Source organism: Dermacentor variabilis, chromosome 6 (assembly GCF_050947875.1).
Source record: "Dermacentor variabilis isolate Ectoservices chromosome 6, ASM5094787v1, whole genome shotgun sequence".
In the NCBI taxonomy this organism is placed as follows: Eukaryota; Metazoa; Arthropoda; class Arachnida; order Ixodida; family Ixodidae; genus Dermacentor; species Dermacentor variabilis.
Window position 1 is genome coordinate 138,859,576 of NC_134573.1, and position 27,556 is coordinate 138,887,131.

Sequence of the window (27,556 nt, forward strand, 5' to 3'; positions counted from 1 at the left end):
GCTATCAGAGTATGCGTGCCGGGCATAGAAAAAAATAATAATGGCAGGTCTCCTTTACTGAGTGAGTGAAGTAACTTTATTTTGGTCCAGAGAAGACGCAGGGAAGACCCCGCGCCACCCGGCTAGTCCCACGTAGGGACCGCCAAGCCCAGCTTGACGGCCCGATCGCGGGCACTCTGGACGGCCAGGGTTTGGTCGTTGAGTTCGGGGCTGCCCAAGAGCGCAGCCCACCTATCCTCGCTGAAGGAGGAGCCGATGGCTTCACACTCCCACAACACATGGTCCAATGTTGCCCTTAGTCCAGAGGCAGGGCAGTCCGCACTGGGATATCTTTCAGGGTATATGGCATGAAGAACCGCGAGGTTAGGGTATGCACGGGCTTTTAGAAGTCGAAGGGTAACCGCCCGCGCCCTGCATAAGGCTACTGTGGTTCGTATAGACTTGCGAACTGGTCGTTTACAGAGAGTGTTTAGTCGTAAGTCGGTAAGACGCATAAGCCATTAAAGTGTTTATACTTCGCCGACTGTATCTTCAAGGACTTTTCCCACGCCTGCCCCTCTCGTGTGCAATTCTGGCGAAGGCTTGCTGAACCACCCTTTTTAAATTATTGGGCGATTGGTTTGATTTAGGTATTCAATGTGGTATTGGAAATGTTCGCAAGAAATAGCTCGCCGGCTTCTCGACAACGAGAAGTTCAACAAATGAATGGGTGAGGATGATGTGAGGTGAATTGATTTCTTACACTTTATAAGCATTTCGTTCCCCCATGCGGGGCAGGTATTTCTAATAATAATAATAATAATAATAATAATAATAATAATAATAATAATAATAATAATAATAATAATAATAATAATAATGATGATGATGATGATGATGATGATTATGATAACAAGGATGGCTTCTGAAAGAGAAATTCAGTGCTTTGAACATTGTGTCAGATAAGGACGTGAAGAAGACGAGCCAGACACAGTTACCTAAATAAAAAGAACCCGTCGTGGTTTCTCAGTGGCCATGGCATTCATTTGGCGCCTGCATCAACTGCTTTACGATGGGCGAGGGGGGGGGGGGGGGACGGCTGGCCAGTCTTCCCGATGGGGGCGGAATGCTTAAAACGCTGTTGTAGCCGTGCTTTGGATGCAAGTGGAAGGGACACTAAATAAAAGACAAATATGAAGTCGAGCTAGATCGATAGATCATTCACTTAGAAGTCTGCCATCGTATTCTATGTGCCCGTGCATTTTGCCGATAAGATCGCCGTCGAAGGCCCAGCTTCAGCCCGCGCCGAAACGGACGAGTTGACGTAATCTGCACGTGACCGTCGTCTACGCCTCTCCGCTGTGAATCAGCCAGTGCTGACGTCGCATGAAAGTTGCCACAGTCCACAACAGGTGACGTCACTCCGGCTTTCCATTTTTCGGTGCTTTCTCACTTATATACACACACACACAAAAGAAAATATCGAGATCGGTTTTCGCTACGAACGGCTAATTCGTGATTACAGAAGCCTGATTTTTCATTGTATAGCTCGCCCTGGACATTTTCCTTCTATGTACTTTTAAAGAAACCTAGGTATCAAAATTATTCCTCATATCCGCACTACGGCGTCTATCATTGCCCACTGTGCGGCTACCAGATGTTAAATCTCATAATTTAGCAATAAAATAAAACGCTTCGCACGGTTTTGCGATAAATACCGCATGCATACTACCGTCATTTTTTTTTCTCCTTGTACGCATTAGCGCCCCTCGTTCCGGCTTATAGAGCGCATGTGTCGGAAATTTTGGCGATTGTATCGCTTCGCATTCCGATGCAGGCGGCGCTAGGGCTTCGTCGCGCATATGAGGCACGCGGCAAAAGCGGAACTTGAGACACGTTTGCCTGTAGTACGCTTACCCGCACGCACAACTCGCGACGCCGGGCTGGTGTGTACGTCGAAACGTTTTCCGAGCAATCTAGCACGGGGGTGTGTATGCGACGTGGCCGACGCGCTCGCGGTCCCGTTTCCCCACTTCCGCCATGCTCCCATTAGACGTCGCGCGGGCGAAGGAGAACAAGTGTTCGCGGCAAACGGCGACCGCCGCGCGGGCGGCCGAACCGAAAATCGCGGGACGTCCTGCCTCGTACACACAACGCCGGGGGGCTCCCGTTCGTGCCCGTCCTTTCGAATCGATCGTGGTGCACGCCCAAAAAAGTGCTCCGTCGATGGCGAATGGGCGGTTGAGCGGACATTGGACGTCGCGTGTTATCCGGGAGTTCGCATAAAGAGGTGTGTTTTCAAGAACTTCGCTGTAGATCTGTAGATTGATACGCTCCCGGAGCCGAAAATATACCGCATTTTTCGGGGAGCTGGTATTTGCCTCGAACTGACGCAGAGGCAACAGCCGGGGAGCGTGACGCGCCGCCGAGTAGTTTCAGCACTGTTTCACCGCGACGCCGTGAGATGGGGATATTGCTCATACGCATGCGCAGTCTGCATGCGGCAGGTGACGTCGCTAATGATACATAACGGTAACGCTGTAACGGTGTAGTGTCGCTTCGAGCGCCGAATTGAGCCCTGGCGTGGCTATACGTCACCTCAACGTCACGGTTCGGCAGACCAAGGTCCTCGCCGTCGCTCTGCACCGAAAAAACGGTAGTTTGAAAAAGATAGGTGCCTTGGCTTTACTGGCATCCGATACCTCACCTTTTGAAGCGAAGCTTTCTTCATTCCCCCCCCACATCGACGTGGGCAGCTGTCTGGTCGAACTACATGAGCCGATCCCGAAGACAGCGTGATCAAAGGATGGCAACTTGGTGGTCCGATCCTGATATCAGTGCAGCATGTGTCTACTCGCGAGGGTTTTAGTGCCGTTTGTAAAGCGGGCCGATCCTGTAGGCGCGTGTGGCGTGTCAACACCAACGTGCCCCCCTCACAATATTTAAACAGTATATAGCTAACCAATAACTGTCCTCAGCAGCATATCTCGGCAGGCCTACCGGTAAGCTATCGTTCGGCTTCGACAATCAACCTATGGCGGTTTCTGTCCTCCATCCCCCCCTTTTTTTAAATATTTGTCCTAATTAACAGACTCCATTATGTTTTATATCTGTCCTAATTAACAGTATGATTTGTCCCTATGGGACATTCACTGCGCGTTCAGACGTGGTTAGCTTGCACGGCGCCCCTTGTAGCGCGATCTAGGTCGCGGCGTATCTATAGTATGTTAATGATTCTCTTCAGTCCTTTCTCACTATATCCTGCCTTCTTCAGTCAGTGTGATAACGGCGGCGCTGGAACCGCTGACGAAGGTCGCTAACCATGTAGTAATCGGATCATTATTCGCTGGTTAAGATTATACTGTCCATTTTACTTTTGCCTGATGAAAGCCCCACGCGTATGACGCGAAGAATTAGAGAAGAAAGAAATAGAGAAGTGGGGTTTGGGAATCTGGCAAGCGATCGATCGTCCGCTCTATACAGTATAGTGTATGTTAGCGTCCCCTGATAACGGACAGTGTGTTGCCGATAGGAAGGTACCGGGCTCTCCTCCGCGACCTGTTTCGCACGATTGCACGGCACACTTACGGAAGTACGGACATTAAGCGAGGTATAACTAATAGGTTGTGTTGAAGAAAAAACAAGATATGAAAAAAGGCGAGCGTGATGAACGAATCAAGCACGCATCTTGTTATTGCTGTCGTTAGTCAGGATTCACATGCAAATGTGCCCTATATCAGGGTATCTTTTTTTTTCTTTTTTCAAAATATCGAAACGGACTCATTAATAATTCCATGCGGTAACTCTGTCACATGACGGATTACTTGAAGAGGCAGGCATTACTTGCACCACTATTTGCGCACTCTGAGGTTGGCTAATTATCGAAGCTGCAGTAATTGCCCCTCGTAAACGAGCACCTTGGCGCACTTGCCTCAGTGGCAGATTTGAAGCCTATAACGGTAATGAATCCACGTCCATTTAGCGGAATTCAGCCAGTTTTTCAGAAACGCCGCGCTTCAATATATCCGACACCCGCTCCGCTGTAGCCGAGTGGCTACGTGGCGTTGCGCTGCCGAGGTTCGAGGTCGCGGGTTCGATTCCCACCGCGGCGGACGCAATTCGATGGGGCAGGTGCAGCGCGCATTGCTTGCACGTCAGAGAAACCCAGGTGGTCAAAATTGATCCGTAATTCCCAGCTTTATCCGGTGTGCCTCATACGGAGACCGTTGGTGTTTGGATGTAGAATCCCAGGGATTTATTATTATTATTAATAAAAACACCTTTCTGCGAGATTATCGACGCATGGAAAGAAATCTTGTTCTAACTCTTTCTTCCTTTCTTTTTTGTCTGCGTGAAACTCTCGTAAAAAAGTTTACACCCTTTGGAGTGTATATTTGCTACACAGCAATAATCGTCATCTGTCTAATTGCCCGCATTTCCTCTCTTTAACGCTGCGAGCCCGGTGCTTCCAAGCCACGAACGGCATGCGCGTTATCAGACTGACAGAGCATTCTTGACTGGAAAGTATCGAGCGCAGCGTTTCCAAGAAAGGAAACGCAAGCAAGACAGTTGACGATTATCGCAGTGTGGCAGATATACACCCCAATTGGTGCAACTGCTTTAAGAGTGTAATCATCATCCACCGTACTTGCGAAGTTTCCTCTCTCGAAAACTCGGCGCTCGCTACTTTCCTGTCGAGAATGCCGCGTCAAGCTGATAACGCGCGAGCCGTTCGTGACTATAGGAAGTACCGGGCTCACAGCGTTAAAAAAAGAAAATGCGGGCAAGACAGGTGACGACTACACTCTAAGAACAGTTTACACCCTTTGGCTTGCCCCTTCTGCCACACAAAAATAATCGTCATCTGCCTTGATGCATTTCCTTTCTTTATCGCTGCAAGCCCGGAACTTTCCAGTGACGAACGGCACGCGCGTTATCAGAAGGGGCACTCCAAAGGGTGTAAACTGTTCTATGCTGATAACGCGCGTGCCATTCGTTACTGGAAAGTTCTGGGCTCGCAGCGATAAAGAAAGGAAACGCATCAAGGCAGATGACGATTATTTTTGTGTGGCAGAACGGGCAAGCCAAAGGGTGTATAGTGTTCTTAGAGTGTATCGTTTCGAGGACAAAAAGCAACCCAAAGGTTATAAACATTTCTTTTTCTTTCCTTTTATTTTCTGTTTTTAGAGCGTGAAGTCCTCGTAGCTCCAAGGGGGGCCCCTGTAAACCCCATCCGTCTTAAATAACACCCTCGGTGTCGTTAAAAGGAAGCGCGGAGGATACACTCAAAAAGGAACGCGCACGCGAACCTCTGCACCGCGCGCGTTCTTTTGGCGCGCGCGTTTTCGGCGCTCGCGGACGCCTCCGCCGCGGTTGGTTCCTCGCGCGTCTCGGTCGCGCATTCTGTCTGTCCGCAATCCGGTTTTGGCATGGGCCGCACGGCCCCACCGCCTCCGATGACTTTGCATGGCGAGCGCTCATTAGGTGCCGGGTTCTCTCTCTCTCTCTCTCTTGTCTGCCGCCCTTGAAAGGAACATTTGCCGAGCCTCGGGAAGCGAGCCAGAGGGGAAAGGCTCTACTGCCCTTCAAATTCGCGCCCCCAAACGGGTTTTGTCAACTCGGATTACGGCAGCGCCTGGCGATCGTTTCCGGCGGTAGTTTTCCCCTTAAGGCAACACCCTCTATTCATAAGCGCGCGGGCTGTTTTCACTGTGCTCGAGAGAATTCGCTCTTACCCTCACTGTTTGTCGAGAGGGACGGCTCCGATTCTCCTTGTTTTTTTTTAATTGCGTGTTGGCTTATTTTTTCCCCCAAGTCGCGTTTTTTTTTCTTCCTTGGTGAACTCGGCCACGCTTTCCTCGACTGTCCATGCAAAGCGCGTATTATAAGCGGCCTTGTATTCGGGGTGCAAAAGCAAACTTCGGCTCTTTAAGTGACGTTATTGTAGCCTCTTCGCTCACGTCACCTATACAGTGACTGCCACTTCTGGCTTATATTTATATTTATTAAATGTGTGTGTGTTATCGCATGTGAATGTACTTGCTCGTTTTCTTTTTTTTTTTCTTTCGCGTTGCCTTTTTTCTATTACCGGAGATTGTCAGTTAGACCTATTGTAGCCGTCAGAAATGACCTCTATATACCTCCACACATTAAATGCGCGTATCCCACTGCGTGTTAACGCCGTGGCCCGTTCGGGAATGCACGCGATATCCTTTTCGCCGATCGCTCGACGACGCGGCGCCTCCGGCCGCCCGAGCGCTTTGAAGAAGCCGCCGAAGCGCGGCCTCCTCGACCGAAATTTTTCGCCTCAAAGCGCGCGCCTCGTGATCCAGGGGCATCCGGGCAGGGGACGCCCTGCGGTTATGTTACAGATCCCTACGGGGGGGGTTGGTAGGTTGGTAACGGCCTTCCTGGCAAGAGCCGAGTCTACTACACACATGGAGTGAGTTTCGGTAGAACTCATCTCTATTCCGAACACGCGAGGTCCGTATGGAACGCGGTAGCTATAGTGCAGTAGAGATTGTCGATCGCCGGGCAATCCGCTTAGCTCCACAGTTCCTGCGCGCGCGCCTCGGTGTTTACGCTTGGCGTCCTTCCTTGACCACCGCCAGTGGTGGCCGGCGCTTTCGTGTTTGCCGCGGGGCGCTCGCTCGACTGTTTGTTCGAGTCTGTGCTACGAGAAGGTAGGGAGAGCCCTTGTCGAAACAAACGATGATGCCACGCGGCCACGGGCGCAGCTGGAACCCGGACGCAGACCCCCTCGTGTATATTCGCAGTGGCGAAGGTCTTCGAGCCAGCTGCTGCCACCACTCGACTTGAGGCACCTTGTTCTTAGGTTTCGCCAGGTTTGGACTGGCCGCTATGCCGAGCCTTTAGCGAAGCAGGTGTTACCAGTTGACCAGCTGAATGAAGATTGGGGTTAATGTAAATGGGGGGCGAAGTGAAAGGGATGATAGGGAGAAGGAACATTGGTAGGAAGCTTTGTCGATCGATCTAGCAATTGATTGATTGATTGATTGATTTAAACTGCTGGTATATGTCGGAATTATGAGGAACGTATAGCGTTACTGGAGGCCTCCTAATTCATTTTAACCGCCTGTAGTGTCGTCTACTCAAGCCCCGACCGACATAACTCGCGGCCCGTGACTTAAGTAATCGTAGCGGTCGGAGACCTTGGCGCGGCGCGGCGGTTATACTTGCTCGTATAGCGGTGTGTATACATCTTTCCCGGTGCCTCTCCGTGCCTGTCTGCTTACAAAGTAACAACGCGCCCGTCAGCGTTCAAACACAGCCGGTGCGCGTTGTTCGGGGCGCCGCGTAAATATATCTGCAAGCGCTAGATACGTGCGACGTCGGGCGCGACGAAGGGGCCCCGCTGTTTCTCTGCGCTGGCGTCCTCGAGCGCGGTGCTTCTGGGATTTATAGGAGACCCCGGCCGGGGTGCCCGGCGGGGGCAATAATTTTGTGCAGCCACTTCCAATAGCAACCGACCGCCTCCTCACCCGTGCGCTCCCCATTCCCCAACCCACAACCGTCGCTCTCTCCACGCGTAGCCTCCTCCTGCTAGCTGCCCTCCCCAGTTCCCCTTTAGCGTTTCCTTTCTACGCACACATGCCGCTCGATCCTCGGGGATGGGTTGCATGGCTTTCTGCACGATAGCGGGGCCCCGCGTGCTGAGGCCGTTACGTTGCGATACCCGGACGCAGCGTGCGTGTGTTTGCACACGGCGTCGCCGGCGTGGCCTCTTCGCCACCGGGGCCGTTTTTCAACGTTCGTCGCGTGTCGCGCGCACGCGATACGTACCGTGTTTACTCGAACCTAAGCAGCGGCTGCAGCTCCGTTTCTCAGCAGTTTGCCAGAAGGTCATGTAACAGAGGAAGAAGAGAAAGAAAGGGTGTCCTCGAGAGAGCTTGCAGGCTTCACAAAAATACAAAAGAAGAACCAGGGACGTCACAAGTATTATTTGTGTATATATACAGAGAAGGGGGATATAAAGGCTGATGGGTTAACGATAAGAGCCGTCGGATTGTATACTTTCTAATTTTTTGAACTGGTAAGGGTAGAAAGGCGAAAAAGAGATCAAATCAATGTTCGCGCACGCGTGTTTGAGAACCTGGACGGACAATAGACGATCGCATTCTCGTCGATGCTTTCAAAAAACACGCTCGTTCACTAAATCAGCTCGGGCTTATATCGGAATAAACACGGTGCGGTTTCTTTTTTTTTTTTTTTTTACTTGCGAACACTATACATACATAAAAGCGCGCGTGCCCGGTGAAACGGTGTTGACAGAATCTGTGCAAATCGGTGTATGATGTGCCTGTACGTCGTGTGCTTGTGACACGTAGTAGTAGTATGTGTACGGCATTACTGCTGCTTCGTGCTTTCGTTTGTTCCCTCGCGTTGAGTTTCATAACGTTGACCGACGGCGACGCGGTGTGCTAGCGTCGATAAATTGCGTGTATCCGCGGTGTATCGCCATCGCGTTAGCGGTGGTAATAGAGATAAAGCTCTGACCCCTGTGCCGCCGCAGGCCGGTTATTCTGCAGCCGCTTCTAGCGCAATTTTGCGCACGCGCGTACACATACACACACACACACACACACACACACACACACACACACACACACACACACACACACACACACACACACACACACACACACACACACACACACAGTTCTACGTCAAGGAAAATTTCACAAGTATCAATGAACACGGACGGTCCACTTATACAAAAAAAGGGAAACAAAAGAGACATTTTATTTGAGTTGGAGGCTAATCACTACAGTAATGGATTGATTAGTAATTTGTTTGTGGAACTGACCACAACTTAAAACTGACATGTATATTAATCGGGCAGCCGGTTCTTGTTCCCTCTTCTTTCACGCGTATGCACTTTGCTAACAGCTCTGGTGCTCCGGCTAATGGCGGTAACTAGTTATGTGGTTTACCGCGAGAAAGGTGTATATGCCGTTAATGAGGCTGCACTTGTGGCGCGTGTGTGTCTCCTCTTTAACAATAAATAGCTGGTGAGCTTTCGCTGAAGTCCCTGCTTTCTGTGCACTCAGTAATTAACGAGCTCAGTCGCGATTTCTCACTGCACTATATAATGTCGTGTTCCGGGAATCCTTGCTGAACAGCAAAGTAAGAACACGTACGAACCGAACGGATAACATTGTGCGCGCTGATTGGACGCGTTCTGTTTTGCTAATTTAGTCGCATTGCCTGGACATATCTGTATATCAACACCCGAAGACATGTCGAAAAAAATAAAAATAAGGACGAACCTGTTATATGTGCCCGATTTACTGCGCAGCCGTGGACGTCTGTTATAGTATACTCTCTTATTCTGACACATTCCACACTGTACACGTTCCACATTGTATGCTTCCTTTGTTTGGGGAGCTAATTATTCCGCGACTTTATTATTTTTGTTATTTCTTTTTGTGCCATTTCATTGTCAACCTTCTTTTTCTTTTTCTTTTGTCATTATTGCTGAGACACTATTTCGCGTGTTATGAATTAATTTAAATTATCGTTGAGGCAAGCAGGTTATATACTAGCCGAGTTATAAATCCAGCGACTCAATCCAGGTTGTGTTGTATGTTCCCGAAGTGTCGCGGGCATGTGAAACGTAATTCGCGGCAAAATTCTGCATGTTTTCGAGAGACAGCTATCACTGCCAAATTATGTTTCATCTTGGCCTAAGGTACAGGAAAGAAACGGGAAAGTTCTATTTGACCACGTAGGACCTTTTGTCGACTCAACATTGATAATGGTCACCGAAGCGTAAACCTGCGTAGCGGGTCGCCAAAGTTGATAGAAAGTTGGTGGACATCCGAAAATCAGTGGGCACCTTTGCGTCTGTAGTCGGATCGCAGCCGGATAGGCTGAACAACTTTCACGGTTACTGTGCTGCTTACAGGCCTGCTTGGTGTTGATTGATCGACTGATCGATCGACAGATTGATTGATTAATTGATTGACATGCAGTTGCTGCTGCCGGCTACCACCACCACCGCTCTTCACATTTCACATTTTCAGCGTACAGTGCACTGTATTTTCCGTTCTATCAACAGCATGGAACTCACATATATTGAATGCCTCAATTTCGTACTGCGCACTTATGTGCGCCGTTTACAAAGTTTGCTTTAGATCGATACACAACGTAAGTGTTCCGCATTTCGCCTTCTCACGCATGGCTGGCGGCTTCTCCACAGCACCGTCGGTGAATATATACTGTAAACACATTATTTTGAAGATTCAATATTGCTTCTTACAAGTGAGTTGAAATGGAATTTCAAGGACGCGGTCTCTCTCTCTCTCTCTCTCTCTCTCTCTCTCTCTCTCTCTCTCTCTCTCTCTCTCTCTCTCTCTCTCTCTCTCTCTCTCTCTCTCTCTCTCCACTTTGTACGATGCTTAAAAAATGGTAACGCAAGGTCGAAACTCTACGCTTTCAGGCCGCGACAAATCTTGGCACCAAGGTCCCCAGTGGTCTTCGCATCGCGCCGGCTGTATTTCAATCTCCTCGGCTCTCGCATCTCGGCAGTTCTCGCGATAGTTTTGCCCCTTCGGCGTTCTAACGTCGGTCTCTTCGGTGCGCGGCCAGCCGCATGGGTGGTCAACCCCCTCACATAGGCGAAAGTCCTGGGTGCATGGGCCTTGCCCATCGTTAATTCGGCAAGCTACGAGCACTCGAACGACCTTCCTAAAACAACGGAGCCGAGAAAACGCTTGTAGGAGTCCCGTGTATCCTACTTTGCACGTGATCTCTCTCTCTCTCTCTCTCTCTCTCTCTCATTTGCCTTTCCACTTCGCTGTTTTAAATCCCATTTCTTCCGTACGAGGTAGCCAGCCGGACGTTCGTCTGGTTAACTTCCCTGCATTTCTTTATTCTCTCTCTCTGTCTCTCTCTTTCGTTCTGACATCCCTCGTGAGACTCACGTTGACGAATTGCACCAATCTTTTCACTACGGCCCCAAAGAGCTAGTTCAATACGTTAAACTGTTCCGGAATAATTTTTTTTTAATTGCCAGTTATACGTCGGTTGCAATAACTCCGCATATGTACAGTGCGCAGACTCTACAGCGGAGCATACGATACTGCCTCCGTCGCTATGCGGTCTGTTGTCGATTCCCGAGTTCGCGCGTGAGCTCGCGTCATCGCGGCGAGACACCGATGAAATTAGAGACGCGTGTTCGCTTATTATTCCGCCTGTCTCGCGCGAATCTCGTTGGAGGCGGCGTTGCGCCATCGCTGAGGATCTCCTCTCCGATTTTCTCCTCTCCGTATCTTCGCCAGGCACCTCGCGATTACTGCTATAGCGAGAGGCGAGTTACTAATGGTGTTGTCTAATGGTGGTTTTTGGGGACCGAAACGAATGCAAATCGAATAGTGGCAGCAGCAGCGAATGGAATCGAACGTCGAATGGTTTTCGAATAATGGAACAGCCCATACGAGAATTGCTATGAAACGATGCTGGTATCCCGGTATTCCTAAACTTGGCAAGTTTCTGCCATTACGTGCTGCGTTGCGAAGTGGTGTTTTCTAAAAGCGCAAATAGAGAAGCATTGGGAGCAAGCAAGTACATTCTTCGCATGCACAAGACTGTCCATAGAGTGCGAATGATCACTGTACATCCTGCAAAGTATGGCTATACCTAAGCGACGTAGCCTGGTCCACTGCGCAAGTTCTCACGTTGTTTGTCTATACTGATCCCGCCGCGGTGAAAATTTACCGTACTTTTGCTCTAATCTTCTGTTTCATTGGGTGCAGTTGACGTTCTGAAATATTCGAAAATTATTCGTTTTTATGAATATGACTGTTCGGTTCGAAGACCGAATCGAAGAGGACGTTGTTCGATTCCTTATTCGAGCGTTTCGAATATTAGTTTCCCCTTAGTGCTTTGCATTGGGTGATCTGCAACGCAGTGTTGCAAACCGGGTTGCAAACCGGGTGCTCGTCTGGTTGACCTCCCTGCCTTTCCTCAGCCCCCCCCCCCCCTCTCTCTCTCACTCTCTGTCTCTCTCTCGGAGCCGCCGCCGGAGTCCTGGAGCGAGTTGCTCTGATTTCACCATTCCGAATGTGCCGGCGGGAAGCAAGAAATGCTCCGTATAGTGGATCGCATACCGGAAATTTATTGCGCACACGTCACTCAAGCCAACTTCCGCTCTGTACGTTTCTGTGGCAACCAGGTTCGCCGTCCCACAGCGTACGGAAGTGACGTATGCTTCTCGTCATATTTCCGCCTGAATCCGCAGCCTCGGCTACGGAGCAAGTGAGAGCGACCCGGCGCGGAGCCAGTGTATCTGGAACGGCCAGTGGAATCAAAATTTCGCGCAATTCCCTTCCAGATCAACCCGTGAAATATGCCGTAATATATGATATGCGCGAGGCAAAGAGATTCCTGCGAAAATTACTGGTGGAGACTATGAACAAGAAGAAGGCGAGCCGATGCGCCCGGTTTACATGCGTCGCAAATACACAAAGAGAACAGGCAATGACGAGGGTGGACTATCGCGCTTTAGAGGGGTCAGAATATTCGTATATATAAAGTATTAATGAATCGAATTCGGTCGGTCGATTCCAGCAGTCACTGTTCACAAGTGCCAACATTTTTTCGAACAGTTTTCGAATATTTCAGAATTGTCAACTGTGCTCAAATCATATGGAGAAAAAGTACGATAAATTGCACCCTGGTGGTCATAGCAGACATAAAACATGAAAAGCTACGTAGTGCAGCAGGCTACGTCGCTGTTCGAGCCAGACTTGATCTGCTAAGCTGCGATACTTAGCACTCTCCGAAGAGTTTTTGGGTATGCTAGCGAAGCACATGTTTCTCCCTAATGCTCCATTTTTTTTACTAAGCAATGCAGCGCAACTGCAATATAATGACAGGTACTTGCACAAATTGATACTGGGATGTGAACACTGCTTTATAATAACGGTGAAAACAACTATTAATTATTTGAAGACTGTTAAAAAAGTGTTTGACTGATTTTATACGATTCGCTTGGGGCACTATCGGATTCGTATTCAATTCTGTGTAGAAATTACTGTCCGTAAAACCCTGCAGGCGCTAGCTATACCATGTTTTTTTTTCTTAGATGCACTAAATTTTTAAAAATTGCCCGTGGCAGATAGTACAATTAATTCTAACGCGTGAGATAAACTATTTAACTCGTTGGGGTACCCATCACTTCAACGAGAAATCGAAATGCTTAAGGGAGTAATTAATGTTACTACGCTAATTAAATGTTAATTAATATTACATTACGCCACATAACTCAACTTACGAAACGTAGCCGGTAAGTTCGCATGACATTCATTCATTCATTTGTATTACTATGAAAACGGTTTGTTTCGGTGTTTGTCGTGTTAGCACCGACGATGCTTTTGAACAGCTGAGCCCTTTTTGTTTCCTCGTTTTGTAACGCCGTCGGAGTCCTTGCGAGCTCTCTCTCTCTCTCTCTCTCTCTCTCTCTCTCTCTCTCTCTCTCTCTCTCTCCTTGCATCTCGAGCGTGGGTGCTGTTAAACCGCTGCCACCAGACGTTGCAGCAGCAGCTGCTGCTGCCGTGTACGAATGCGTCGGCGTCGAATGCGTGAACGGGCGTCTCGAAACGGTGTTGGAGCCAACGCGTTTCGCTGTAGCTTATTTGTGGAGCCATCCCTTAGTTGCTCGCTATTAGCGGGGTCATCATGATCACCAAATCAATGTGGCGTCCAAGGCTGCGGCTTTCTGGCGCTCTCTAAAAATTAATAACCAGCCAAACTCGCTATAGAGAACATGTTAAAGCGCTGGCACCCGGAGCGTGGCCGTTGAGAAACAGTGTTGCCAACAGTCTAAAAGCGTGCGCCTACCTTTTGGCACGAATTCTTTGGAGAGTGATCCCCAGCCGGCTCTGCAACCAAGGCCGCGTCGGCGTTCCGGGAAAACAAAAACAAACAAACAAAAAAAAAAACCGCCGCGATGTCAAGGTGACGGAGCACTCGCTTATACGTGAGCTTCCCGTACGTGAGATGGAGCGGTTGGTGCCTCGTAATTTCCAGCCGGTCGAGGTCACGGGAGCGGGTGCGCCAATCCTTGCCCTGCGATTGGCAGCTGCTCCACATCCCGTTACCGCAGCCTCGATGCGTGCCAGTCCGTCTCACCTTCGCTGAGGTATCGGGAGTACACGGATGCGTTGATCCTTCTGTCGCACGGAGTGGTGCCGTCTCTTCCAATTTGCGAAGCGGTTGTTACTGGCGTGTATTGAACTATTTCGGCGCCAGCGACTAAAGTATAAGCGGCCTAGCACATGCATCCCAACTCAGAGGGACGCAAGAGAAAGAGAGAGAGTTTACTCTTTATTGCAAATGAAAGTTGGTTTATCGATGCCGTCAGCCCAAGGGCATCGCTTGCGCTGTGCTTGAGAGCTAGCTCAACGAAGTCCGCAACGAACCTTTGATTGTTAAGTGCGAGTGTGGTGGAACGACCATTCGGCGGACGGGACGAATGGGATCGATTATGGTTTTAGGGGTATACGCGCCGTGCACGCCGACGGACGCGCCACTGGTGGCGGCCTTGCGCAGAACACGCGGGAGAGGAGCTTGGCGCGCGTCCTAGTTTGTTGTGTCGTTGATCGTGCTTCTCTGTCTTATTCACGTTTTCAGAGCAAGATAGGCAATACCATTCGCAAGTGTGGGGTGGCCAAAGCTTCAAGGGAATGTCGAAGAAGAATTTTTGCGGGGTGGGGACTCAAATACCGGTGAAAACGTGCCGGCGATACGGTTCTAATCATTCCCGGCGAAGCCTCATCAGCGGGAGCAACGGTAGCAAAAATGGATCGTCGCTTCGAAGGGAAATTTCTTGTTCTCATCCTTTCCTTTGTCTCGTCGGTGTTTTTTTTTTCCACTCGATCATAGTTAGACGCGTGAGCAACGAAGTTCGTCTGCAGTGCAGCATGAGGTTTAAAGGGATTTCGCTAAAGTTCGGAATGCTGTTTGCCGCTTATATTGTTTTCCACTTCTTTACCGCGTTGCGCTAGCTAGGCAGCACGACTGCACGAGCGTATGCGTCGTATGTTAAAGCTACTGAAGTTTGCAAGAACTGAAATTGTTGCTTTCATGTGGCGCGGTAAATCCTCGCACCAGCTGTCGCGCACTTCATGCTTTTACATCTATTTTATGCGTGGCTTTGCACATGTTTAACTGTTGCTAGTTGCTCCATGCATAACTCTTGTCGATTCTTTTGAGCTGCGAAGTTTTCACCCTGCCTTGTTTGTAAAGGGTATAAATCACGCTGTGTCTTATCGGAATGATGCTGAGGAAGTGCTTCTTTAACAGCTTTATTCTTTTCGCCCGAGGGCATCTTAGATATTGTTTACGTTTTTGGAAATGTGTTTAGAAAATAGGTAGTTCAGGGCGAGAATTGCTAATAGCTGCTGCATATGGTATTTTTTTTTCCATTTCTCGCTGAAAAGTTCACGTCCCGCTTGAGAAGTTATCACACCTCGATGCTGCCTGAGCAAACTTAACACGCCGAGTGATTTGTTTGTTTCACAGCGTAGTCCCTTCTTGCATGTGAGTTTTGTGCTCAACTGAATTCTTTCTTATACTTACGCTGCAGACGACTGAACCGGGCCTTGCCGCCAGCGCTCATCTGCTTTGACTGGCGCTGCTCTGCCTTTAAATATATCATGTGGCACCTCTATCTAGTAATATAAAAAAGTACTGAAAAGTTAGTCAATCTTTAGCTTTGTACGTTTCCAAGCAGCTCCTTTGGGGAATTTAAAATTGCACAAACTGCAGCGGGAACGGTAGTTCATCGGCGTATGCAGCAGAATTGCATCGGCGGTACAGCACTAACACGCGCTTTTATTAACCCGTGTGTTTGGTGACTTCGTTGGCTAGTGTACGCGTTTTCATCAATAAATTGGCAATTACTCTTCTTGAGGCGACTTCGACTGCACTTATTGGGCGATGTCACATGTATTCATCGGCAGAAAAATCACAACGGCATATGCAGAGACTGCACCGTGCGGATTTGTTTGATATAAGTCTGCACTAACGACGGGTGCTTATTATTCAGGTACAGAAGCAGCATTGCGGCAAGGGTAGAATAAAAAAGAAAACCATCGAGAGATCGCATCACAACAAAATTTATCGGCTAGTGAACATGAGCTCCACGTCATGCAAATGGGGTTCATGGCGTTTGTCTGCGGGACACACCTTGCACGTATGCGGACCATGTTGTCCCAAACACCGGTAACATCGTGTTCATACCCGCTCGCACAGAGGTCAGCATCTTCCCTACAGCTGTCACCGCAGAAGAAGCAGCCTGGCACCCGAACAAAGAAGAAATCGCAGCCGCGAACTTCAGCCATCCTTGCTGCAAAGGGTTGTCGTCTGCTACTGCTCCCGCGTGTACCGTTGGAAGCGTCCGCTAAGTGGCTTTCAGTGGCGCCTCTATAGGCGGTGCACGAGGCGTATAGTGGTGAATGGCACTGTGGCAGAACGTGCGGTGTGTTGAGATAGTGGCCTCGGGAACGACAGGGAGGCGGGTATTCTGTGAGTAGACTTCTAAGAAGATGCTTGCGCGATCCGGTGAATAGAGCGGTTTGTCTGATCTGGATGCAGTCCGGGATGTACCGCGCTGTCGTCCCTGTGTGGTTGCAGTTGTGGCGTTGGGGAATGAACGAGCCAATCAGATCGCCCGCGATATCGTATGCGAGGCTCCCGACATTCACTTATCCAGTCTACTGTAGTTTCCTTCGTCCGATAGTCTCTTCCCCTTCCCCCGCCCCTCCAACATCATGTCCACTTCTTAGCGCAGTTCAGGTGTCAGCACATGTAGCTATGACGGTTACAGCGTGGCCAGCGATAAGTTACTTACTTTAACCTTATTTATAGTCAACTATTTAATAACACTACTAAACAGGCATATTAGGGGAATCTGGATTCGTGTACGGCTCTGGAGGTGCACATGAATGGAAAAAGAAAAAAGTGATAATAATAGCTCATTGTATGCCTGTTTTTGATGATAACTTGCACCGACACGTCGACTTACCTGCCGACCCCTCTCTTGTCTTTTTTTCTCGCAGGAACCGCGGCGCCAATAAGAAGGACCCGGACACTCCGGAAGTGAGGTAAGCAGCACCACGTCCGACGCACTTCCTGCAACGCGCGCGACCCGCATCGCCTGTGTCCGACCCAGCATATGTGTATAACAATGCGTAGAAGCCCTTCCCCCCGGCCTTCGTTTTGCCTCGCACACACACACAGGCACGCAAAGACACGCACTGCAGCGGCTTCCTCTCGCTCCGTTGCACAGCGATTGTCGTCCCACAGCAGTGCGTTGCCCCTTTTGTCGTCACATGTCCGGTTGGTGTTATTGCGGCGTCAACACGAGGGGGCGGGGGGAGGAGCGGGGGTGGGGGGCTGTAGCAGTTTCCTGGTTTCCGCGTGGCCGCGTGCAGAGATGTCGCTGCCTGGTGTGCGCGCTCTAAGAAAAGTTTACACCCTTTGAATCGTATCTTGCCACGCAACAGTAAACGTCGTCTCTCTTGTCCGCATTTCCTTTCTTCGACGCTGCGAGCCCGGTACTTCCCAGTAACGAACGGCATGCGCGTTATCAGCATGACATAGCATTGCCGACAGGAAAGTAGCGGGCGCGGCGTATTCAAGAACGGAAACGCAAGCAAGGCAGATGAAGATTATCGTTGTGTGGCAGATATGCACCCCAAAGGGTGCAAACCTTTTTTAGAGTGCGTGCATTTAGGCCTTCTTCTTTCACATACCCGTTTCTATCGGAACCAGAGAGGTTCAAAATAAAAGATTTTCTGAGTGGCAGCCGGCGGTGGCTTCCTACTAGCAGAGCTTAATGCCAGCACTTGGCGTCTATACTTAACTGAAACGGGGCCGCACCAGCGAGCGGTTTGGGCGGATTGCCGGATGGCAGGGGTAAAACGTGAGCGGCCGGAGCGGTGCAGCCGCCTGCCTGGTGGCGTAGAGCTCAACCAGACAAACACAGAGCTAAAATTGCAGTAACCTACTATAGTCTGTTTCGCTGATGGTGCAAATTTTCGGCAGCGGCGTAATTGTGAACACGATTACGCCGCTGTCGAAGATTTACACCCCAGCTAAGAAGAATACAGTAATTGGCTCATTGTTTATGTGGTTGAGCTTTGCACCACCAGCTGGCGCCACCAATCTGGCCGCTCACGTTTGCGCCCCCGCTCATCCGGCAAACTGTCCGCGCTTGCCGCAATGCCGGACGCGCTAAAATTCTCTAATTTAAAAGGGTAGGCTAATTGGAAAATAGAGTTTCGTCGATTCTGGCTAAAATGCCACCTTTTAGCTGGGTATACCGATATGACCCCCATCCAATCTGTCGGGGCGTTCAGATTTCATTCCAAAACTATAGCGAGACAAAGATGCACGTGGATCAATCGTCACTACGGTAAAGTTAGCGACATTTATTTCCCTGGGAGAAAAACAAAAGCGCTTCGTGTTCTTTCGTGACATGGTAAGATGGCAGCGGCCTGTATTAAGTTTCGTGTCACGATCTCCAGTATAGAAGTTGATTGGAACGAGTATAGCTTGCAACCGGTGCTATATCGAGGTTCACACAAAGAGCACGCGCCCGGACCGGCTTCATTTTCGCAATTGCAGCTTGTGCGCTGAAGAACTAAAGCGTTAATTAAAGGAACTCGTATCAGTAAATTGAGTTATTCAGTGCTCATCACTTATTTATTTTGTCCATAACCGAGCAAGACGCGCGAAATTTAACACCTGAGGCCAGATTCGCAAAGGTTTTCGTTTGCCAGAGTTGCAATCAAGCGACTTTATAACGGAACGAGATATAACGGATAAAACGAAGTCAGTGAAGTTCTCCTTTAATTTCCCATCGAGATTCACAGTGCAGTGCATGCAGTAATGGATATAACGAAGTAATGAATGTAAGAAAGTGTAATTTTGGCTCCTCCTTCAATTTTGTGGTATCCAGATTTTACTGTATTTACCATTCATTGGTTGGTTGAATTCGTTAATCATATGTGCAACCTTACGAGTTGTCCGCCATTGCACTTACGAAGTTCTAGTATTTAGATAGGTCCTCCTGTTTAATCAGCGCCGACGATATGGCGCTTATTAATTATAAATGAAAAAAAATCACAGAAGCTCTGAAGCGTGCATACTTACTACTCCGTTGAAGTGCATGATCCAGTTGTATGACTCGCCAACGCCACCAATCCCGTTGCACAACCTTTGTACTCTCCCCCGTCCTGAAGCTTCTCCGGATTTTCCCGTGCAGCTGTTTCAGCTTCGTATACAGTTCGTTTGTGTTCTATATAAGTGCGTTTCACGCAAGCAAACGGACTCGCTGTCTTTACGGGAAGCTCGGAGTTCACCTTTCTTTTCTTTCCTCCTTCTTCCATCCTTTTATTTCACATGCGTTCGCAAGCGGATTGCCTAACTGATTTGTCATGTCGCAGTGCTCTTAATAGTTGTTATCCCTCCCACTCCGCTTTCTCTCGACTGCCAGTGGCTAACCCCTGATTGCAAAATCGTGCTTCATGCTTTGGCCTAATCGTTCAGCACGAACGGAGAAAGCGAGCGTCGAGATAATACACTGAACAGAAAGAACTAAAGAAAGCTTACGAAAGTACACGGCGGCGGTCTGCGTTCGGCCGGGGCGTCCATCGACCTTATTTCCTCTACTTCATGCGGGAATTCCCCGCTCGCCAGCCACGCACGGACATCTGGAGGCTCGCCTTGGCAGCACTTTCCTTGCGTGCCGTCTCTTTTTAGTGCAGCAGTGGTATATCCTCGTGCCCATGGCAGAATGCTGTTCCTTTTCTTTTGAAGACAAAGAAGATAGCAAGGGGGGGGGGGGGGGGGGGCTAGAGAGAGAGGTTGCTTTTGCCCTTTGCCAACGTCTGTTCTCTTGTCCGTCTGGTTATTTCTACTTCTGCCGCCCTGGTTGCAACACTCAGCCGTGCTTTGAACTGCTAGAATGCATTTGTAGCGACATTGCAACTTCATTTGCGGCGTATGTAGCCGCCTTATAGGACGTTGCTCTTACTTGCCGACAGCGATAATTATCATCGAAACTTGTCGACGATGAGAGGTAAGAAGAAAGAGAGATAAAATGTTTGACCTGAAATCAATGCACTAAGTCAGCCCTGACAGTGTCATCTATCTATCTATCTATCTATCTATCTATCTATCTATCTATCTATCTATCTATCTATCTATCTATCTATCTATCTATCTATCTATCTATCTATCTATCTATCTATCTATCTATCTATCTATCTATCTATCTATCTATCTATCTAATCTCGCGTTCTTTCCTTGTTTGCGACCCTGCACTGAGGAAATGTGGTGAGGTAGAAAGAAAAGAAGAAAGCAGGGAGATAGATAGCCACCACGGCTGGGCTGGTCGTTCTCACCGCACAACTTCCACATCACATGATCACGTTTACTACGACGAACACCACTTAAAGCTAAAACCGCTTGTGTGCGTGTCGTTGCCCCTATAGGAACTGCAGCAGTATAGTTGCTAACGTGGGAAGCTCGGTGCGACTGGGCTGCTGGCATTCTCAAGCATGCTTTGCCTTCGCCTTTCCGGTAGCACCCTAAAACCGTGTTTCATAATGCGACAGCAATGACTTCGTCGCCCACTGCTGCAGGGGCTCACGAGGCCGTCATTCCGAATGAGCTCTGTCCCGACGAGGGTCTGTGATCAACGTGAGCGCTGGCGTAGCCCATATAGCTCGATTTGATCGCAGACAATTGCAGTTTTTCGGCGCATTCGCGGTAGCTCGCGACTGCACGAAGAAACTGCACGCGGTATAAGAGCATCGGTGCCTGATGGTCGGGCGAGTGTCTGTAATCCTGTAACCGCGGATACCCACTAATACATAAACTCTGTGGAATGTGCGAGCGAGGTCGGTATTTTCGGACATTCAAATTTCGCTATGCTGGCATTTTTAGCCATTCAGAGAGGCCCTGTCAGCCAATAGTCGGCATGACGCGCTTGCGCAGGAAATGGCATGCATGCTTGTTTCCTTAATTTCGAATGCCGCGCCTGTGCCCCTCCTCCTCTCTTTCTGTGTGCGCTGTGTGTTTTCGTCGCGGCGACCAACTGTGTGTGTTGTGTGTTGTCGTCTGTTTCGCTCTAATATCTTGTTTACTGATATAATTTAGATTTACCATTTTGCCTCTTTATCCTTTCCGTTAACAAACGTGAGCGTGCCGTCACTTTCAACGAATCATCGTTTTCTATCTATGTAACCGTGTATTGGCATTCCGTGTACTTGTTCTTCTTTATTCGTATTAATTCGGAACTTATCTCTCTCTCTCCCCTCTTCCCACGTTGTGGACTTAACGCTTTCTTACATGTATACGCATACAGGGAGCATAATCACTCCTGTGCAAATTGTAAGAGAACGAAAACATAAACTCGAGTTATACCAGCAGTGTTTCTTTTTCCCTTTGACTCGCAGTAAGGTCATTCGGCCGGAAGGCTGCTTTTCCTAGGGAAACAGCCTTCCTAGGGAAACAGTCTGCTGCAGCCACCGCCGGGGTGCAGGGGGGGGGGGGGGGGTGCGTGAAGCGTCGCGTTTGTGGTCGTCAGCCGGGTAAACCAAAGTTGTGCGTGCTCGGGGAACCGAGCTCTTTTCTGAGGCAGCAACAGCAGCATCAGTGAGCTTCGAGGGGCGCTCAACTACTCGATGGGGTTACCGCTGCATCCTCGTCCTCGCTCTGTTGTTGGTCGCCGCGAGTTTGCTTTTGACAGCGCGCGGAGGAAGAACAGGTTTCCTTTTGTTGCTTGTGTCCTTTCGTCGTTTAGGTTGCGCGTTCTTCCTTCTTTTGTGCTTCCTTTAATGTCTTATTCTCTTATTTGTGGATGCACCTATGCTCTCGTGATGCGTGAAGGGCATTCCTACACAAACTAGTGTTCGAGGAACGAAGGTCGATTCTCTATCTCCCTCTCTTTCTTTTATTTATGTATTATTATTAATTTTTTTTGCGAGTGCTTTTTTGCTGTACTTGTTCTACGTTTCTCTTTCCGGTTTGCTCAACTCTGCGCGGAATGCTGCTTGTTTATGCATACATAACAGTTGACCGACCTGTTTCGTGCTGCTGTTTTAACGAGCGTTCGCTCTTGCTCTTTTCTTTTTTTCCTTCTTTCTTTCTTTCTTTCTTTTTTTTTTTTTACGAGACGAGCCGTTCGGCACAGGTTGGTACGGTGTTCCGTTTACGGAGCAAGCAGTGCTGCGAGATTCCCGGCATTGTAGCGCGGTCGTAAGGTCGCTCGTTCTTTCTTTCTTTGCTTCTTTCTTTCTTTTTTTTTCTTCCTTTCTTTCTTTCTTTCTTTCTTGTGGCCGAGCAGGACGTGGCGCAACCGCGCCAAGCTGGCGGCAAGAATACCACAGCATTTGGAGGATAAATGCGTTTTTTTTTTTTTTTGCGCAGTCGGCCATGTTGTGATAAAGTTTTAACCGGTGCTTTAAAAAAAGCCATATTGTTTTAGAAGCACCTTTATAGATACATTGCCTTTGCCCAATTTATACGTTTAGGTATGTTTGGCTGCGTAATAGACAACGGAGGAGTCGCAAGCCAACTTGTGGCATGATGATCTGTGGCTGTTATAAATTATCATAAATATGTGGCGCACATAATGATTCACGGCGTGGGGCAGGGAGCTCAAGACTAATGATTGAAAGGAGGAAGTCGGGCTTGTCCGCGATGCTTGATCGTCTGCCGCTGCATACGCGAAGGCTTCACCGCGATGACCACTCCGTGTCTGTGCCAATTTCGTTTCTATCCCAGCGTTTCTTCTATGCGGTGGGACCTGCGGAAAACGTGACGTAGTGACTCCGCTTTCCTTTTTTTTTTATTGCGAAAGCAATACCGCTCGCACTTTCGGCCCATCGGTGTTCGTGGCGCCTCCTTACACAGCTGCGCGTCACGTGACCGTGTGACGTCACGCCAGACCGAGAGACGGGGCCCCAGCTCGCGGCATTGATGGTGGTGGCGAAGCCTTGAGCGCCGCTGCTGCGGCGCTACCGAGAGAGGGCGCTCGCTGGTGTGACGTCACGCTAGGAGGATAAATGGGGCTACAGCTCGGCTTCTCGCAGTGGTCGGCGCGCTGCCTTGCGCTATGTCGGATGATGTATAGCTATAAGTTTAACAAAGGGTAACCATGTCCACACCATCAGCCGAACCAAGGCGCAGCCAAGGGTATTGCTTTCGCAATCTTCCAGGCTTAACCAAGCTAAGCCTTCAGCCAATTTATTTTTTCGCCTTCGCTGGCTCGTTTTGGCTTGTTTGCTTGCTTGCTTACAAGGCTTCGTAACGTAGGGTGCGTCTCAGTGCCAGAACATCGCAGCTCAGCAGCTTCTGTGTTGTGTGCACTGCTTACGTTAAAGGACGCCAAAACAGGAAAAAAACTAAAATGTTAAAGGAGTCTTGACAGATATTTTCGAAGCTACTAAAACTCTGCGACCCGCTGCTTGCACTTGAGAGAATGAGACTCAACGAGTACGAACGTCGGGGAATGCCCGAGTATTACAACTTGATGCTGACGTTCCTCTCGAAAGGCGGAGCCCGGCGTCATCATATCATCGTGACGTTATGAAATTGGAAGAATGGACTGAGTCAGTGTATCATAACGTCATGAGGCGTCCAGCCCAAGCATGTTCAGTGGGCCTGGACCTCTATTTAACGCAAAAAGAAAGAAAAATAAGGCATCGATAATATCGTGTCAGTGTGCCTTTACGTTGTGCTATAGCCGGGTCGATTGCGCATCTAGAACACGGCATACGCCAGCCTTTCTTCGAGCTGAAGGCACGCGATGCGTGAGTGCATCGTACGATATCGCTTGGCGGTCACGAAGGACAAGGGCCTTGGGCGCCGTTCTTTTTTTTTTTTTTTTTTTTCAGCACAGGGCACGCGGCCGCGCATTTCGGAGCACTTTTCGTGGAGAAACCCGATGCGCGTTTGGGAGGCGCGGCTGACAGCTCCGTTGTTGCCGGCTTATGTAACGTGTAGTTTGAACGGTCTCCCCCGCGACCTTTCTTTCTCCGGAGCACGAAGTGACGGCGTTCTGCACACGCGCTGCTCTGCAAGGGCATGGCGCGGCGATGCCTTCGTTTTGTTTTCTTCTCAGAAGCATCGTTCCGGGCCGCTTTTTGTTTCGTCGAAGGGTCGTGGCGGCTGCCTGCTCGGCGAACGGCCTTGAGATTCGGAGAATGCGGCTGATGGCTGATGAGAGAGAGAGAGAGAGAGAGAGAGAGAGAGAGAGAGAGAGAGAGAGAGAGATGCATGAGTGAGAAAAGAGAACAGGTTACTTCATACAGAAGTTTGAGACGCTGGGACTAAGGTTTGCTTTTGACGGTAATACGGCACAAGAAATAAAAGGCGGACAATAAGGAATGAACAGACAAGTGTTGGCACTGACGGGGGCGCTGTGGAACGCTGCGAGTAGATGTTAGAAGAATGCGGCGCAGCGGTTCACTTTTTTGTTCCTGTCACGGCAGTGCTATAATCAGACTCCTTGAATCATGGCGGTTTTTTCTCGGTATGGGGGAGGGGGGGGGGAGTGCAGACGGCGCGTTTCGCTTGCGCACAAGGACCTTTTCGGCAGGCAAGCAGCGAGAGAGTATAGGCAGCCAAGCAGGTGTGAGGGCTGACGCTACATTGGGACCCGTTGCCGAAAAACTTACTTCTTTATCTCTATACTGCGCCGTAACATATATAATCGTCTAGACGTTCGCAGCCACCGGGTCTACCCGTATTGGTTAACGTCAACGCAAAACGTCATTGGGCACGGGACGGTCTCATTGACGGCTGACTCGACTGAATGTTTTGAAGTCTGATTTGCATGTACAGCGGGTGCCAACGCCAGATATAGTTTGCGAGAACGCAGTTTTGGATTTCCTTCCGCGAACTGTGGTGTTACCAGAGCTCCCCTTCCTTTATCGGAGAAGGAAAAGAAGCTTTAATGGGGGGGCTCAGGGGGGTTTAGCCTAGCCTTACAATGGGAGTGTCACTCATTATATGTGTTAGGGTGAAATGTGTAATACGGGTGTCACACGGTGCACATTCGATCGGGCTCGATCGCGAACGAAAACGCACTGTATGACACCCGTATTACACCTTTCACCCTAAAACATATATAATGGGTACCGCTCCCATTGCAAGGCTAGGTCCGATCGCAATCGAAAGTGCACTGTATACTGCACCGGTACAAAAGATTATATGTAGAAACACGAAATCTACGGCACCACTGTTTGAAGAATTAAAAGAAAGAACAAAGATAAAAAGAAAGACGGGAAGTGGTAGAAATGCAACGCATACCCTCACCTGAGACAGAGAGCACGTACACGGCGATACGTATGCCAAAAAAAAAAAAAAAAGAACGATCAATTTATGATGGAACCTGGTTAATCTGAGGCTATTCAACGTCGATAAGTCGCGATGCCTCGTTCACCGTCGCCTATCCAGCTTGCTCGCGGGGCAACAAAAAACGCCCCGGCGATCCGCGCGTGCGCGTTTCCTTCTCGCATTGTTCCCATAGTCAGCAAGCATGACCGCTTGCAATCATTACGCAATCCGCCGGGCTTGACAGCGTGCCTCGTTCTCACTATATCAGACTCCACCTTTCTTTTCTTTGTTCTCTATGTTTCTTTCTTCATTTCTTTCTATTTCTTCCTTCTTTCTTTCCCCGTCATGCGATGTTGTTCGATGCTCTACTTCGGAAATGACCATTTCGCTCACGCGCGCACGCAGAGCGGGCGGCCAGCGTTGCTCAACGCGGATGTTGATTTGCGCGCGCGCGCTCGACTTTGCGCCATTGTTTTCACGAGCCCCGTGCTCCAGCGTTGCTGGCGCCCCCCCGTGACGTAAGTTTTGCCAAGTGGGGTGTGCGTGTTTAGTATACGTACATATACGTGCTGGAAGCGGGCGCGGACACAGTGTATGTGCTGTTTTCATTTCTCTCGCTCTCTCTTCCTTTCTCTGTTTGTTCCGTTTGCTCTGTCGCGGAAGCTGTTCCGCGTTTTCCTCCTCAGCCGCCGCCCATTTCCTCCGAATCGAGCGCACGGCGCACTTCGATATGACTCGCTTCTCTCGGTATTGTTTTCCCTTGTTCTTCTTCTTCACTTTCGTTTTTCTCGCTCTCCTTTCTCGAGAAGTTCGTCTCGTTTGTACGGTGTGGGACTCCAGGCTCGTTATGCAGTGCGCAAGGCTCGGAAGAGCTTCCTGCAACTTTGCACACGTCGACGCTTTTCTCGTTACTCGTTTGAAGTTCCGAGCAACACCGCAGTTCCCTCCAGGCTTTTGCGGTTATGCGTCAGTCGTCGTCAAATACGTCTGCAAATTATCTCCGCGTCTGCAAATTTCCGTTACCTGTAACTTGGTTGATGTGCCTGCCGTACCAGGAATGCCTTATCGCGTGGTGCAAGATGGAGGCGCCCACTGGCGCTTATGGGATGTTGATAAATTATTAATTAAATGCTCGTTGAGTCACTGCGCGAAGGCATACGCTGTTGCTAGCGGACCACAGTGGGGTCCACTGCTAAAGAAACACGAGGGTATTGAGCACGCATTTTTTTTTTTCTCCGTTTGGTGAATAGTCGCTCGGCCTTGCGGCCGATGACTTGCGGCGCTTGCACATATCTAGGTACACCTACGCGGTGCTTTGGCGTAGCCTCTGCTGGCACCTGTTTCTAGAGCGCCCGCAAAGTGAGAGGCGCGCCATTAGAGTTTGACCGCACCGTATGCAGGAAATGAGAGAGAATACGCGGCTCCCTTCTTAATTTTCTGCTCCCGATGCGTGCGTGGCGTTTGACAAAGCATTTCGTTCGCGAGTGATGCCGTTTACCATTGGGCTGCTTGCCTTCGCTGACGCGCACGTGCAGCATCGTGATTGAATACACCGGCCCAGAACGTCGGTTATACCGAGGATGCTGTAGTGTACGGCTTGCGTGGCGCCCCCCCCCCCCCCCCCCCCCCACCGCGCCGAGCGGACGGCTCGCGTGTGCTTAGACACCCATTGGATAGCACCGCGCCTCGGCGCCCTGCGCGTGCTTGGCGAGCGCTTGGCGGGAGCGGTCAAGAGGAAAAAATGAAAACAGGGTGAAGGACGCGGCGCCCAGACATAAGATGGGAGGAACTATTTCTGGATTTCTCCTTCGCAAGCTCGGACGCGCGCGGAGACCCAACACCTCTCGTGGAACGGGAGACCGCCGCCGTTATAGTATAGCCGCAGTTTAGTTGCTGCCTTGAAGCGAAGAAAGGAAGAAAGAAAACGGTGCCAGGCCAAGCCGTCCGCTCCTCACTACCGAGCTTCGGCTCGGCCACGCGCTCACTGCTTGAACGGACTTGGCAGCTGGCGTCTGTGTAAGGAGGTTCGCTCAGGTGCCTATGTGAACCGTTCGTCTCGGGTACTCGTTCTGCCCTTCGTACACAGCGAAGGATCTTCTGCCTTCGGGTTGTTTCTCTAAAGAATTCTTAAGCAGGCTCTCGAACCTAACACTGCGTGCACTAGGCATTTCATTTCGTTTCTTTTCATATATGACTCTCG

At 49.7% G+C, this 27,556-nt stretch overlaps 2 protein-coding genes across 4 annotated transcripts in view; both read left to right on the forward strand.

The window, feature by feature from the left end:
• The window catches only part of LOC142585313 (solute carrier organic anion transporter family member 74D-like), a 572,676-nt gene that overhangs the window by 186,213 nt on the left and 358,907 nt on the right, over positions 1-27,556 (forward strand). The window lies entirely within an intron of this gene.
• Positions 1-27,556, forward strand: part of Oatp30B (Organic anion transporting polypeptide 30B) — a 260,297-nt gene that overhangs the window by 131,255 nt on the left and 101,486 nt on the right. For all 3 annotated transcript variants that reach the window (XM_075695979.1, XM_075695977.1, XM_075695978.1), the window contains one exon: positions 17,064-17,108. The gene's annotated coding sequence lies outside the window, so the exon portion shown is untranslated. The remainder of the gene's footprint in view (positions 1-17,063; positions 17,109-27,556) is intronic.